This window comes from Corvus cornix, chromosome 2 (assembly GCF_000738735.6).
Source record: "Corvus cornix cornix isolate S_Up_H32 chromosome 2, ASM73873v5, whole genome shotgun sequence".
Classification (NCBI taxonomy): Eukaryota; Metazoa; Chordata; class Aves; order Passeriformes; family Corvidae; genus Corvus; species Corvus cornix.
The window spans coordinates 31,797,586-31,811,290 of NC_046333.1; the positions used below are offsets into that span (position 1 = coordinate 31,797,586).

General features: G+C 41.5%; 1 protein-coding gene across 5 annotated transcripts in view; it reads left to right on the plus strand.

Annotated features, from left to right (window-relative positions):
• Positions 1-13,705, plus strand: part of ELMO1 (engulfment and cell motility 1) — a 305,196-nt gene that overhangs the window by 212,131 nt on the left and 79,360 nt on the right. The window contains exon 1 of one of the 5 annotated variants that reach the window (XM_010398719.4): positions 11,372-11,861. The exons of the other annotated variants lie outside the window; for them this stretch is intronic. The gene's annotated coding sequence lies outside the window, so the exon portion shown is untranslated. Of the gene's footprint in view, positions 1-11,371; positions 11,862-13,705 lie in introns of those variants that run through there. 5 annotated transcript variants of the gene reach the window in all.

The window sequence follows — 13,705 nt, forward strand, 5'->3', positions numbered from 1 at the left end:
TCACACACACTGGGCTTCAAAGTTTAATTCATTTAGATAAAAGAACCGTCTTCACCAATCTGGGAGATGAACCTCAGGTAAAAGGTATTGTATGTGTGCAGCTTGAAAATTGATTCAGTTAGATATATGGCCTAAATGGCCCTTTGCTGTGTAAAATCTTTAAAGTACCAGACAAAATCTTTAAACTGGTGGTTCTGCTTGAGGAGAAAAGAAAGAAAATATCTCCATAAAACTTATTTACCTTTGCATGGGTTAAGGGTGTTTTATTGCCTTGTTGCTTTTAAGCTCCAGAGAACAGGATGTTTCATAGCTGCTCAATTTGCTTTAGTTATTATAATTTGAAAGAGTTTGATGATTCAAATTTTCTTCTCTAAGCTTCTTGATTTTAGTACTAGAGTAACACTTCAGTATCTTGTATTGATATTTATGATGGCGAGGGTTTTGATATTAATTTCTGCAGATATTTTCTTTGATACTAAAAGCTGAGGATGGGTGATTGCCAAAGCAGATTCAGGACTCAGAAAGGCTAATTTCATGTTTTACAAATATCATTGTAGGTGCTTGCTTGTAGGACGGTCACTGGGCTGATGAGTGCCATGAATCACCAGTGCACCCTTGTGTGGTGTGGACTAACTGCATGCTGGGTTGCATTAGCTAAAGCACAGCTAGCATGGCAGAGGAAGGGATTGTTTCCCCCAGCCTGGCCTTTATGAGGCAGCAGCTGGAAGACTGTGTCCAGTTTTGTGCCCTAGAAATGGGAAGAAACTGACAAAAGGGCCACCAAGATGATTAAGGGGGATGGAGCATGTGGTGTTCAAGGGGAATGTGAAGGAACCAGATTTGTTCATCCTGGAAAAGGCTGGATCCAGGGTGAATCCAGCTGTACCTTCTGCCATTGTTTGAACAAGAAGGATGAGGAGAAGATGCATACTCTTCTCAGAAGTACACAGAGAAAGAAGAAAAGAGAAGTTGCAATGAAGGAAACTGCTAGGATGGAAGGATAAAACACTCCCAACTACTGATACTGGTGCAGCACTGGAACCAGTTGCACAGAGAGATTATGAAATCTTTATCCTTGGAGAAACCCAAAACTTGCCCAGAGCTGCCCTGAGGAAGCCAACTTAAATATGAAGTTTGCTTTGTTGTGTCTGCAGGACTTGATGCCTAGAACTGGCTAGCAACCTGAATTATTTTGTAGCTTTATGTGTAAAAACTACTTTCTTATGCAGTAGGAGATCTTATCCAAATGGGAAGAAATAGTAATTCATATCATTAATCATAATTGAAACAAACTCAGATGGAGCATCAGCCAATCTCATAATTTTTTTCTAATGTTAAATAGAGTGCAAAAGATCCTTGTGATGGATTCTATAGCCACTTCAAGAAGTCAGGCTTTCCCCCTTAACTGCAGTGATCCCTTTAAAGCAGTTTTAGCTTGTCTTAGCTCTGACAGCTGAACTGTTATTACTCAGGGGCATTCAAGCTCCTTCAGAAATGTGATGTTGAAAGCATTTCTTCAAAATTCCTTGCCAACATTCACAAAAGTGTGTTTTACTAAATGTTTACCACTGGCTACTACTACAGCTCAGCCGACATGGTAACTTCTCTAACCACAGAAATTCATTAGCATATTTGAACCCTAATACTTAAAGCAGGTCCTGTGTGTAGAAGTTGCAGAGCCATGTTTGGCTACTAATGGATTGGTTTTGGGGATGCTTGTTGTCTTGTGGCTGGCTGTTGGGTTTTTTGGGGTTTTTATACATGCTTGTCTTGTACACAAACATTTGCTCTTGCTAAAGCTCTGTTGCTTAGAGGTTCTAGCTTCAGGTGCAAGTTGTCATTTCACCATCCCAGGAAGTTTCAGGTATTTCTTTTAAGCACAAGTTTATGACCAAAGGAGAACACCATTTAAGTCAACAGAACATACAAAGAGTAGAAAAGGAGAACAGAAAGATGATGTTAAGTGATTTTTAGTAGGATAACAAGAATACATAAATGATGTCTTCCTGCATGTTGCCTGAAAAGTTACTGGTAGAGATGGGAACTTAGCCCACACCTCACTTGTCAGTGCTTTGATGACAGGGCAACTATGTCTTGGTTTCTTTTCTCATATGCTGATGCACAATTATGTTAGCAAGGAGAGGTTTTATTTCCTCTATGATGGAAAGCATCTTGCACATTTAAGCAAAATATTTACTCTTTGTTTACATCCTTTAAAGGTTAAAGTAATGAAGTGGTTACAGTGTTTGCCGCACTTTTGGTGTAAATGGCTGAAATGAAACTGTGTGGCAATTTGAGACAGTAATGAGAAAGATGATGATAAACTGAAGAGATGGCACTCACACTGTCTTTTTGTGCACAATCTCTCATGCACAGTTAGAAGCAGTAAAAATTTGAGAGCAATTACGAGAGAACCAGAGCTGCCAGAACTTTTTTTTTCTCTCTCTTCAAATGACCAGAAAGACTGCAGTCATAAATGACAAATATAATAATCAAACAGTATTTACCAGTATGTGCATATGTGAGCACAGCATCTGCAATGCTCACCGTGATTACCAAGGCAAACTAGGGCACACTGTGCCCACAGTTAGCCCAGCAGTGCAGCTGGCTTTGGGTGGGTGGGCTTCTGTGGCTGCCACAGGTGTTACAGATGCTCTGGATTGGGTAGAAAGTAAGGCAGGACCTTGACTATAGAAACCTGTATATTCCTGGTGCCTGGCTCCAGCACAAAGCAGCAGTGCTGTTACTTCCAAGGAGACGCTATTGCCTCGGCCTTTCCGGAAAGACGTTCCCTGTTGTCCAGATGTGAAAATTAGTTTCAGGCTAACACAGAAATATTGAGCACCACTAGAAAGGACAACAGCTCAGATGTGGAAGGCAGCCAGACCTCACTGCGGACTGTGGCTAGGGTAAAAAGGTTGTCGTCAGTGACTGTATTTAAAAAAGAGTTATAAAAAAGCTTCCAAAAGCTGTGCATCCTACAAAGCAAAACTACTCTGATTAAACTGATAATTTTAAAATAAAAGGGCTGCAGAGAAACCAAGAAAACCAGCAAATCCCTTCTTTCTGTTTTTTCTAGATAACACAAAGTGTTATTTAAAAAAAAAAAAAGTATGTTAAAAATCTATTTATAAATCAAAAGAAGAAAAGCAGGCAAAAAATTGTGCAAGCAGCATTAAGCTGCAAAAATTTTCCTTGGACACATTGCAGTACCTTTTCAAAGCAGCATATGGGGTTTATTCTGGTGACTCTAATTTTAACATGAATGAGAGTCACGTGGAATACTCCTGGCATACTGCTTTGAAAATAAATCCCTGCATGATTAAGAAAGACTGAAATCTTTTTAAACATCTATTTTTTTTTTTTTAAACCAATTCTGAAATGTTTTTAAAGGAAAGCATTAATGGAATGAAAATGGTCCAACCCTGAACAAAGCACTAATGTAACAGGTAAAAATACTACTGGCTTAGCACTGTAGATATGTTTGTGTTTCAGAGGCTGGGTAATGAAGAGTGAGGAAAACTTGGAGTTTGTACCCACTGTGGCAACTGCCTCTTCATTGCTTGACCTTTATAAATTTGTGTCTTCACTTGGAAAATGAAGTAATCATTCCACCTACCATGTGCAAAGAGCAGAGGACTCAGCGAAGAGAGTAGAAGGCAGGATTTGTCTCTGCAATGGCAAGCATTGCCATGTGCAGTATTGACACATCTTTAGCTCGTGGATGGTGGAGACTGAAGAAATATGTACCCTGAAGATCAATTAGAGAGAGACTCATTAGCAGGAAGGAAGTTCTGAGCAGATGCAACAGCCCTGACAAAGTGAGCCAGAACACTGATAGAGCTGGGCCTGGTGTGTGGGCTGAATGTGAAGCAGGGTTGCTGGAGGGAGGTTCAGAGAGTCCTTTCTGACAGCCGGTCCTTCCTACCCATCTTCAGAGAAAGCAGTCTTAACAGCTTCTTGAAATGTTTTGAAGAGGATAAGACAGAAAATGTCCATAAAACCATATTGAGGAATACAGACATGAGCACAGTAAGGAGTATGGACAGTCATCTGGTGTCCTTCCAAAGATGCCAAGAAAGAGGGAAAAGTTACTTTTCATTTTCTAATTCTTTTTGCTTTTTTCCCCCCCTTTTTTTTTAAACTGAGAATGCAAGGTTTATTTTTATAACTTTAGTTTTGTGTGGGCTGCTGCTTCAGTGCTTGAGGATCTCCTCTGATTGTTTGCAATACCTTATTGCCTGTCTTACTAATACTTATCTACCTTGACATCAGAGACACTCATGCAAAAAAAGAAATTGCCTGCCTTTTATTCTTTTCACAAAATCTTCACCAGTGACATCATGATGCTGAGCTCACCTGTCCTTCTTATCTGTTGACTTTGAGTGGGGTTTTTCTGGTCATTTCAACAGAGTTGCCACTTTCCAGACTTAAACATGAAATGAAACAGGCAGCATAAAGAAAGAGTATTTATGCCAGCCTTATTTAAGCAAGAGACTTCATTTAAGCAAGCCTATTTATATAGTGAGGTTATTTATACTACATTTGGCTGTGAATGGGCGTGTGTGGGCACGCTTCTGTTGTGCATGCAACACGTGTTTGGGGTATGTATATTTGGCTGCACATTTCCATGTACACGGATTGAAAAAGTGGCTGTTAATGTCTTTGAGAAAGGGATGTTGCAAAGCCTAGCTCAGGGAGACTTTGAAATCCTCAGGATGCCTGCTGCCAGAGGCTGACACAGAATAGAAGCATCAGTAGCTCATTTTGTGTGCTCCGAATTACCTTATGAGGGTGTGGATGGAGGATATTGCCCTTTCTGGCTGAAGCTAAGTGTTCACTCAGTAAATTGCTCCTATTAGAGCACACTTGCAATAACTCCATGGTAAACAGCCCTAACTGTTCATTCAGCTTATGTGAGCATTCATGTGACTTTCATTCCTGCATGAGGTGGAAGCAGACAGAACACATTCTTAGGAAAATTTGTTGGGTGCTTGCTGGACCTGGAAACTGGACTCATGTTTTCTGTTCTTCTCATTAACTGTAGTCTTGGCAATCCCTTTCTGCACCACCGGAGTCTTCCGACACTTACCCTTCCCTGCAAGCCTGGGATGCAAAAGCAGTGCTAAGGTGATGTGATAAGCATGGATTGGCACTCATCAACAGCTATTAAAATAATAGTCTGGAGGTCCTTCAGCAGCAGCTGGGAAGGTGAACCAAGGCAAAGAGAACTCTGTAACTGAGTTGTTTTCAGTATACTCTTTCTAAACATCATCAACTAGCATTGTCAGTCTGGCCTTAAAGGTGCACAATCATGGCAACAGTTCCTCTTAAGGCTGCTGGGTGTCTGATTGTTACTCTTAACACACAGCAGAAGCTTCCAAAATTAAAATGCACACATAGAAATCTCTCCTCAATAAAAATCCTGGGTTTTTTTTCCAGAGTGGCTACGCAAGTAAATACGGGGTTTTTAGAAATCCAGAGATGTTTGCTAGCATCATCCATTGTGACAGTCTTAAGGGTCTGTTGGATTAAACCCAAAGCCCCTGCTTCAGGTCTCACACTACTAATCTCTTCTCCATTAGCAAGGGAGAGCATGAGTTTTGTGTGAACAGATTTAATCTTCCTGTGCAGCAGATGTGCTGACACATGGGTTTCTCCAGTCAATGGGGTAAATAATCTTTTGTTTAAGTAGTTCCTAAGTACCTATTTATGTAATTAACATTATAAAAAAATCATGTGTCATTATTTAAACAGTGAACCATGACAGCATCAGACTGAGTTCAGATAACTGAGACAGATGATTTTTTTCCTTTATTTTGTCCATCCTATTGTTCTTTGGTTTTGTTAAAATCAGAAAAGCTAAAGAAATCATTCTGTTACCATTTCACATTATCAAGTAGAGATTTAACTACCATCTTCTAGAAGAAAACTGCAGTGCACTAATGAATAAGATGGAGGGGAGCATGCATGCATGAAAGAAAGACAAGAGCAAGAACCTACAGGGCATAATTTGTTTCAACAGTGTTAGTACGATGTACATTCCACAGTGCCCGTCCTACAGAGACCCAAGTATTAAATGGAAGTCTTAGACTGTTTGGATTGAAGATAAACCCAGCTTCTATTGCTTGTTAGGCAGCCTGTGCAAAGCACGAGCTGGAGAAATAGCTAAAGATGAAAGGCAAAATACTGCAGCGATGTGAAATTGTTCTGTCCTGGCTATGCGTACTCCAGACAGTGATTGAATGAGAGAACTGAGATTACAATGACATGACTGAAAATGCTCTCAGTATGTTGCAAACGGTTTTCACACAAAATTATGATATGCATTTGAGCAATGTGGGCAAAGGAGGGAGCAGGGAAAATCCTAACCCCACCAGTGGATGAAGAATATATGATAAATTTGGCAGATAATGCTCATATGGTCTGAATGTACTGAAAATTTTAAAACTCACAAGATGATTTCTGAGCCTCTTGCAGTTGTGTATTTAAGAGTGCTATGTGAAGAATCCTGAAGCCGATGATGTGTATTGTGAAACCTTCTGCTGTCTACTGTCTGGATTTATTATAATTGATTTGAAATTCTTCAGTGCCCTCTCATGCTATATGACTGCAATGTATGTTGGAAATGGCAAGACTTAAAGGTTGCAGACAGCTGTAGGGGCTTGTGTATTTTAAGAGCTTTTTTAATATGATAGCTATCCAAAGACAAACTAACTATGATTGTATATGACACTGCCGCCAAACCTAAACATCACTTGAGGTTGTTTGTCTGCTGTATCCAGTATCAAGGTTAGAAATAATTTTATTTTTTTCCTTGTGCATGTATCAAAATCTATGCAACTCCAGATTTGTTCACTGTAACAGAACAGTCTTCCTCTAAGCAACCCAGTTTCTCTTTCTTCCTTTTTCAGACTAGGTTTCTTATGAGGGGTTGTGGTGCCTTTCTTCTTTTTGTTTAGTTGTTTTTTGGTTTTTTTTCCTAAGATGTGGCTATTTTGGTTCTGTATCAAAGGCAAAGCATTTTAGATTTTCTTATAGTTAACACTGGAGGTGGAAATGGAGCCTACAGTCATGTTGTCTAGACTAGGAAGTCTCCTTTCACTACTCAGACTACATGTAATCATTTAGCAACAGGAAAACTGAGAACTATTCATGTCAGTTCCTGTAGCCAATTTCGGGATCGTTTGTAGGCTGTCTTTGGCTTAGCTGAAGAGCTTCAGTTGTCAGAGATGATGAAGAAGAATTGCAAATTCAACACCCCTAGACAGTCATCATCCAGACTACTGCTGTGTATGTCCAGGACTGTTGCATGAAATTCTATAAAGCTATGATTTAATTTGTATAAGACAAGTGGAGACTTTCTTTAATGCATGTCTTTGTATCATGAAGTTTTTTAACATGTGTGTGCATCCTCAGAATGGGGAAACCTATCCGGTGGTGCAGGAAGAGACTTGAATGCTCCCTGTGGTTACAGCACAGGGGAAGGTTGTAAACACTGAAGGTGCTCCTTGGTGCTTGGATGGTGGAAATGCTTTGCAGAATGAAAGCTTCTGTGGTTCTGTAATTCATGTAGACCTTCTGGGTGCTATGGTGGCAGATCACCTCTGAAGGTCATGTCTAATCTGATTTGCAAAGCTGTGTTCCTGACTGTTTTCAGCAGCTTATATATCACTTGTGTGTTCCTAGTCAGATAAGCTTTGTGGTTTGTAGTAAACCTGTTGTAAATGGCAGAAAGGATAGATGTCTCTTTATGCTCTGGCCCAGCATTTTCATTTGAATTTGTGTTTTTGTGTTACTATGCAAAATCTTCTTTCTGATGCAGTAGTATTAGAAAAAAAACCCAAACCTTCAAAACTGGTCATTTGAAATAAAGTGTAGGGGCCTCCTGATAAAAGAGTCATGAAGTTTTCTGATACTAAGATTTGGGAAAAACCAAACTAAATGTGATATATGGCCTTGGAAGTCTCTGAAATACTTGTTTGTATTATCTACAGACTAGGTCCTAATTGACACTTCAAGAATACAGATGTGAAAGGGAAATATGTCAGTCTTCCTGGAATAAATCGATAGGACTAACTGTTCCTGGTGCAAATCAGCTGCTTCTAAAAATGGACTTTTGAAAGGGCTTGAAAGTTTACTCAGAATTATCAGGTAATTTATGGCACTGGAAGAGGAGTCACTGGGAGCCAACCAGCAAGTCTGTGACTTGGGAACTGTTAGCAGGTTAACCATCTTCCCCTTTAGGTATCTAGGCTAAAAAAAGAAAAAACCCACGATCTAGAAGGATGAGTAAGCATTATATCATCACTGATTGTTCCTCAGCTCCCACACACAAACAGGTCTTAGCCCATGACAGCATACTGGCAGGAGCTGCTGTCGGATTGACAAGTAGCAGCTTTGGTGTGAAGCCTTCCTGGAAATCTTTTATCCTTCTGGTTAAACAGCATCATTTTATCCTCCTATCTTAGAAGATTTTTTCACAAATCTTATTTATTATGCTGCTTTGAAAATGCCTGGATTTTTCTAGCCTTGAATTTTTGATCTCCCTTAAAAGCTTTCTTAGGTGTCTGTGTCTTGTCCTGCTTTTTAGATTGCAGTGAAATACTTAGTGTGTTTATTCTCACAACACAACCTTGTGAAGAAAAGAAATGCAATTTGCAGGGGAGTTTACTAAGGAAAGAAAGTGACAAAGGTGAGATTTCATAACCTTAAATCTAGTGGCTTGCTGTTGTCAGAAGCAGAGATCTCTGTCACTTCTGCTCCTTTCCTATGAAAGGAAAGACCTTAAAAATGTGTCTTCTGAGTTCTTGACTGGTTGCCCTAATCTGGGACACAATCTTTTCCCTGTGAGCATGTGAAATGCAGATGGGAGTTTTGGAAACTGGACCAAGGGAAAGTTTCTCCAGATACATCAAAGTTGCACTGCTAATCGTTTTTTTTTTATTTTTTTTATTGCAGTGGGGTTTTGTTTAGCAAAGCACAGCCTCATGAAGAGTTTTGAACTCTGTGCATCACATAACAGAAAGGAACAATGTATTTCATAAGGAACCTCTTCAATTTAGTTTTGGCTTAAAAAATTAATTGTAGAGACCTTCTAGGGATGTGCCATTTGGTTTTCATTGTACAGTAGCATTGAAACATTTATTGTTGGTTTGCATGATTATTTTAAGCTCTACATATTGACAATGCATCCAGTCCATGACATGACAATAACAGCTAGCAAAAATAACCTTGGAACTGCTGAAGTGTTTCACCATTCACAGACAAATGACAGAGCATGCTCCACACTCTCAGACCACCCTCTCCCCTGTGTGATTTAGGTGCAAGGAGGAGTGGGAGAGGGATGGAACTGGACAGATTGCTTTCTTCCACAGCAAGTTCTGTCAGCAAATCTAGGCTTTTTAATTAGACCTCATTCCCTTAAAAATGCACACTGAATATCTTTCCACAGTTTAATATTTCAAGACTGAAAGAATGACCGCAAAAGCTGGCAAGCTCAGGGTAATCCGTATAGTGATGGTGCTGCTCCAAAGGCAAATGAAAAGCTGAAGGTACAGCATTGCCAGAAGTGGACCCTTACAGCATCCTCAGCCATTACAAATACAGTTCTCTCAGAAGCTCACTTCTATGTCAAGAATTATAGTTGAGTCACAGATGGCCTGAAAAGCCAAATCTCTGCTGTAGCTCTCTGTTATGGCCTTGCTCCTGAGCACTAGACCAAGAGGCTTGGAAGACCTTCCTGGACTCTGGGTTAGACACAGGTAGAAGACATTTATCAGAGAGTGGCCTTTATTGTACAAGGAGATGAATCTACCTGCAAGTCTCTGTCATGGTGCATTTTAAAATGCTTCTATTTACCATGGCAAATGGAGTGGATTTCTGTTACTAGTGCAATACAGAAATGTTGAGGTTTTTTAAGAAGAGCTTTCATTTTTTTATTCTTTTTCTTTTAGTTAAATAAATGCAAGTAAGGGTTCCTGAAAAAGGAATGTATCCTCATTTTTTTTCCATCTGAAATTCTTTCTTAACACCATAATGATAGTATGTCAGTGTCTCATGGTCTGTCTGAGGTTATCTTTTTAATATAAATGCATGAACTTGACTTTTCTCCTCATCTTGCAGTTTCAGTAACAGGAACATGGAAAGAATGAAAGATTTTTTTTCAGTTGTCCCCAAAAAAGTCTGAGGAGCAGCCAGAAAATACCCCCAACTGCCAAACTTTTCCTTTGCTGCTGCATTGTTGGCTTGGGAATCTTGTCTCTCTCTCCAGTGTTCTTTTCTTCTAATCATCTCTCCTTCCTTATATTGTCAGAGGTCAGGACGGATTTTTTGTCAGTGAGTAGCAACCCTTTTGTGCAATAAGATTTCCTAGTGATGTGTTTCATTAGGCCCTAACAGGACAGGAAATGCCCAGTGTAGAATTAGCTGCTTGAAGATGCAGGTCACTGTCTGTGGGTGCCAGATGCATTTTTGGAGGTTTCCAAATAGCTGTCTGAGATTTTCACCTTGTTTTGGAGAGATACAATATATGGAACTGGAAAACAAAATACAGTATTTTGACAGTAGTCTTGTCTTCTGCTGGTCAGTTAATTAAAGCTGAAATGTGCATAAGGTGTATTATTTGTTAGAGCAAGTCCAAAGTGGGGCCAAGAAGATGATCAGAGGGCTGGAGCACCTCTCAGGGAGACATTGGAGCACTTTCCTTAGCTGGAGAGGGACTTTTTGCATGGGCATGGAGTGACACGACAAGGGCTAATGGCCTTAAAGTGAAAGAGTGTTGATTTAGATTAGATATTAGGAAGAAATTCTTTACTGTGAGGGTAGTGAGGCACTGGGACAGACTGCCAGAGAAGCTGTGGATGCCCCATCCCTGGGAGTGTTCAAGGCCAGGTTGGATGGGACTTCAAGCAACCAGCACTCGTAAAAGATATCCCTGCCTATGGCAGGGGGGATGGATCTAGATGATCTTTAACTATTCTGTGATTCCATGATGTGGGTACACAGGGAGTGTACCTCCTTAGCATATGCATGTGTACAAGTGAATTTGGGGTATGTGCACACGTGTGTGTTGTGTGTGTGTGGTGTGTTTGCACAGGGAGAAAGTCAACACGTACACAGCTCTGTCTGCATGTACTTTCCCAGCATGTACGAAAAGAGAGAGCAAACTCACAATGAAATAAGCAGCGAGAGCAGAGGGAAAAAAGATGAGATTGCAGTTGATTATGAGCCTGGCAGCAGATGTGCTACACAAATCCAGCCCGCTGCATCCAGGCTGTTTCCATGGCGATGGAGCGAGTAATTGTGGAGCTCCGGCGCGCTCCCCCGCGGCCCCCGCCAAGGTGGACCCGGGTGCCGGGTCCCCATCAGCGCTGCCTCTGGGTGAGCGCCGGGCCCTGGGACAAAAGGAGCGGGCGGGGAGGGGGAGCCCCAGAGCCGGAGATCTCTGATCTATTCATCCCCGCCGTGCGATGGCAGGATGCGAGGGAAGCGGCGCTCTCCCTCGGAAATACGGTCTCCCGAGATGCTAAATAAGCGGGCAGGAGTTTCCCTGCCGCGGGAGTGGGCTGCCATTGGCTGCCGCCGCCCGCCCGTGCCAATGGGAGCCCGCCGGGCGCCCGGCACATAAGCGGAGCTACGCGCGGGGCGCGGGCAGCGCAGCGGGCAAAGGTGCGCGGCCGCGGGGCAGCGCCTCTCACATGGCTGCGCCGGGCGCGGGTCTCCGCGGAGAGCCTCGCCACGGACCACCTGCCGCTGCCCGTGCGCACGGGGCCGCCCGCGAAAAGCAGCATTAAGTCATTCGCTCGCTGCCGTGTGGGAGGTGAATTTGTCATCGGGAACGATGGAGCTACGAGATCTCTGTAAGTAGATCCGTGTACTTTATCTTGCTATTTCAGCCTGGGCATGGAGCGATTAATGGTGTCGAGGAATGGCAAAAGCAAATTAGGTACAACTGTAAATGGCGTGAAGGATTCCTCGGTTTTGTTTCGCGTGTGGCGAGATGCGTTCTTCCAAATGGTTTCAGGCATCGGACAAACTAGTTAGCTGTTTGCATTGCCTTGGGCGATTTTTTAGCCTAATTAAGGCTAGTCTGTGGAAGGATGCTGTGTTCTTCGGGGTGTTTCAGATCACCCCTGTGTTTGAAAAGGAAAGCAAACCACATGGAACAGAATATCTCAGCCACAAAAGTCTGGGGTGCCCACATGTAGCCACCAGCGTTTGTGGTGTCGGTATAATAATAACAGGTATGTTATTACAGTGGTTTGTCAAACGCCAGTTCAGACCCTGAGCCAAGAAAACACAAGTTGCTCATCATTCATCACTGTGTTCAGCACAAAAAAGTCACTGTTTTTCCTACCCTTCGTGTTCCTTTTCTCTTTTTTTCAAATTGATTTCTTCTTCTTCGAAGGCTTTTAAAAATGCATTTAATTCAAAAGCTTTCTTATGTTTATGAAACCTGTGGGTATGTGAGAAGTGTGGAGAGTTTCCTTTTTCACCATTGTGGGGCATGTGTTAGAAGTTGATTCCTTTGCCTGTTGGGACTCTGCTTTTGATTCTGTAAAGCAGAAACAGTATATTTAGAAAGGGGAGGGAAGTGTGTGTGCAAATCTGTCCCTCTGTAACCCTCTGGGGTTACTTCAGTTACACCAGCCATGAATTCAGCTCAGCATTGTTCATGTTTTATTATGACAGGGAGCTTTGCTGCATGGAGCTCACAGTTGTCTCTGCTTAACCCTCTCAGAGACTTAGTTATCTTACCTGGTTTGTGGAAATACATAGAAGAAACAGCAGAAATGGGAAGAAAAAGATTTAGAAACACCTTTTTTGTATTTTCACCCTGTGCCTGAGCTAGTCAAGTGTATCACGAATTTTATAGTAACCAAACTGGGTGCAAACATCTTATGAAGCTGGCTGCGTTTTAGGGATCCATTTTTTGGTGTCTTGTGTTCATTTTAGAACTTAAAGCACAGCTTCATTTCCCAGCATTAGGAACTGCTGAGAAGTCCCATTGCTGCCTGGGAATCTCAGGCTGAGGGTGTAAATTTTTTTTGATACGGTTTAAAAGCTGGTGAGCTTTGCTTTTGCCTTGCAAGTTGTGGCAGGAAGGTGTGTACGTGGAGCTTATCCCTCCAGTTAAAGGAATCAGCATTGCCTCAGAGTTGATGCCAAAAAAAGAATTGTCAGTGTTTTCAAGAACTGCTGGATCAATATAAATTTTAAAAAATTACAGAACATAGAATTCTGTGCATCAATACAGGAAGAGTGTCTGTTGATGAAAGCTGTGTAAAGCTCCTCTGTGTAGTTTTGGGTGTTTAACCCAATGTATCACAAACGCAGGAGGGACCCCTTATTAAGCTTGAGTTATTGCTTTTTCTGAAGACACAGATATAAGTCACTCTTCCCTGTGTTTCCCAGGGGTGTTTGGGTCGCCTTTTATTGAAATGATGGCCCCAGGCATCCTATGCCACTGGGCTTAGAAAAAATGCATTTTCCTAAGGTATGCAAAAAAGAGATAACTGTTAGCTCTTATTGCAATACTTATTTTTGTTTGGCAGTGATGAAAGTGCCAAGAATGAATTTTCTTTTTTAATGAAGAAGGTATTTTGCTGCTATGTCACCTTCCCCAGGGTCTTGTATCATTCATTTGTATTTACTTAGCACTGGTGTAGCTGAAAATCCCATTGCATACGGCAGTCTAGGCAAA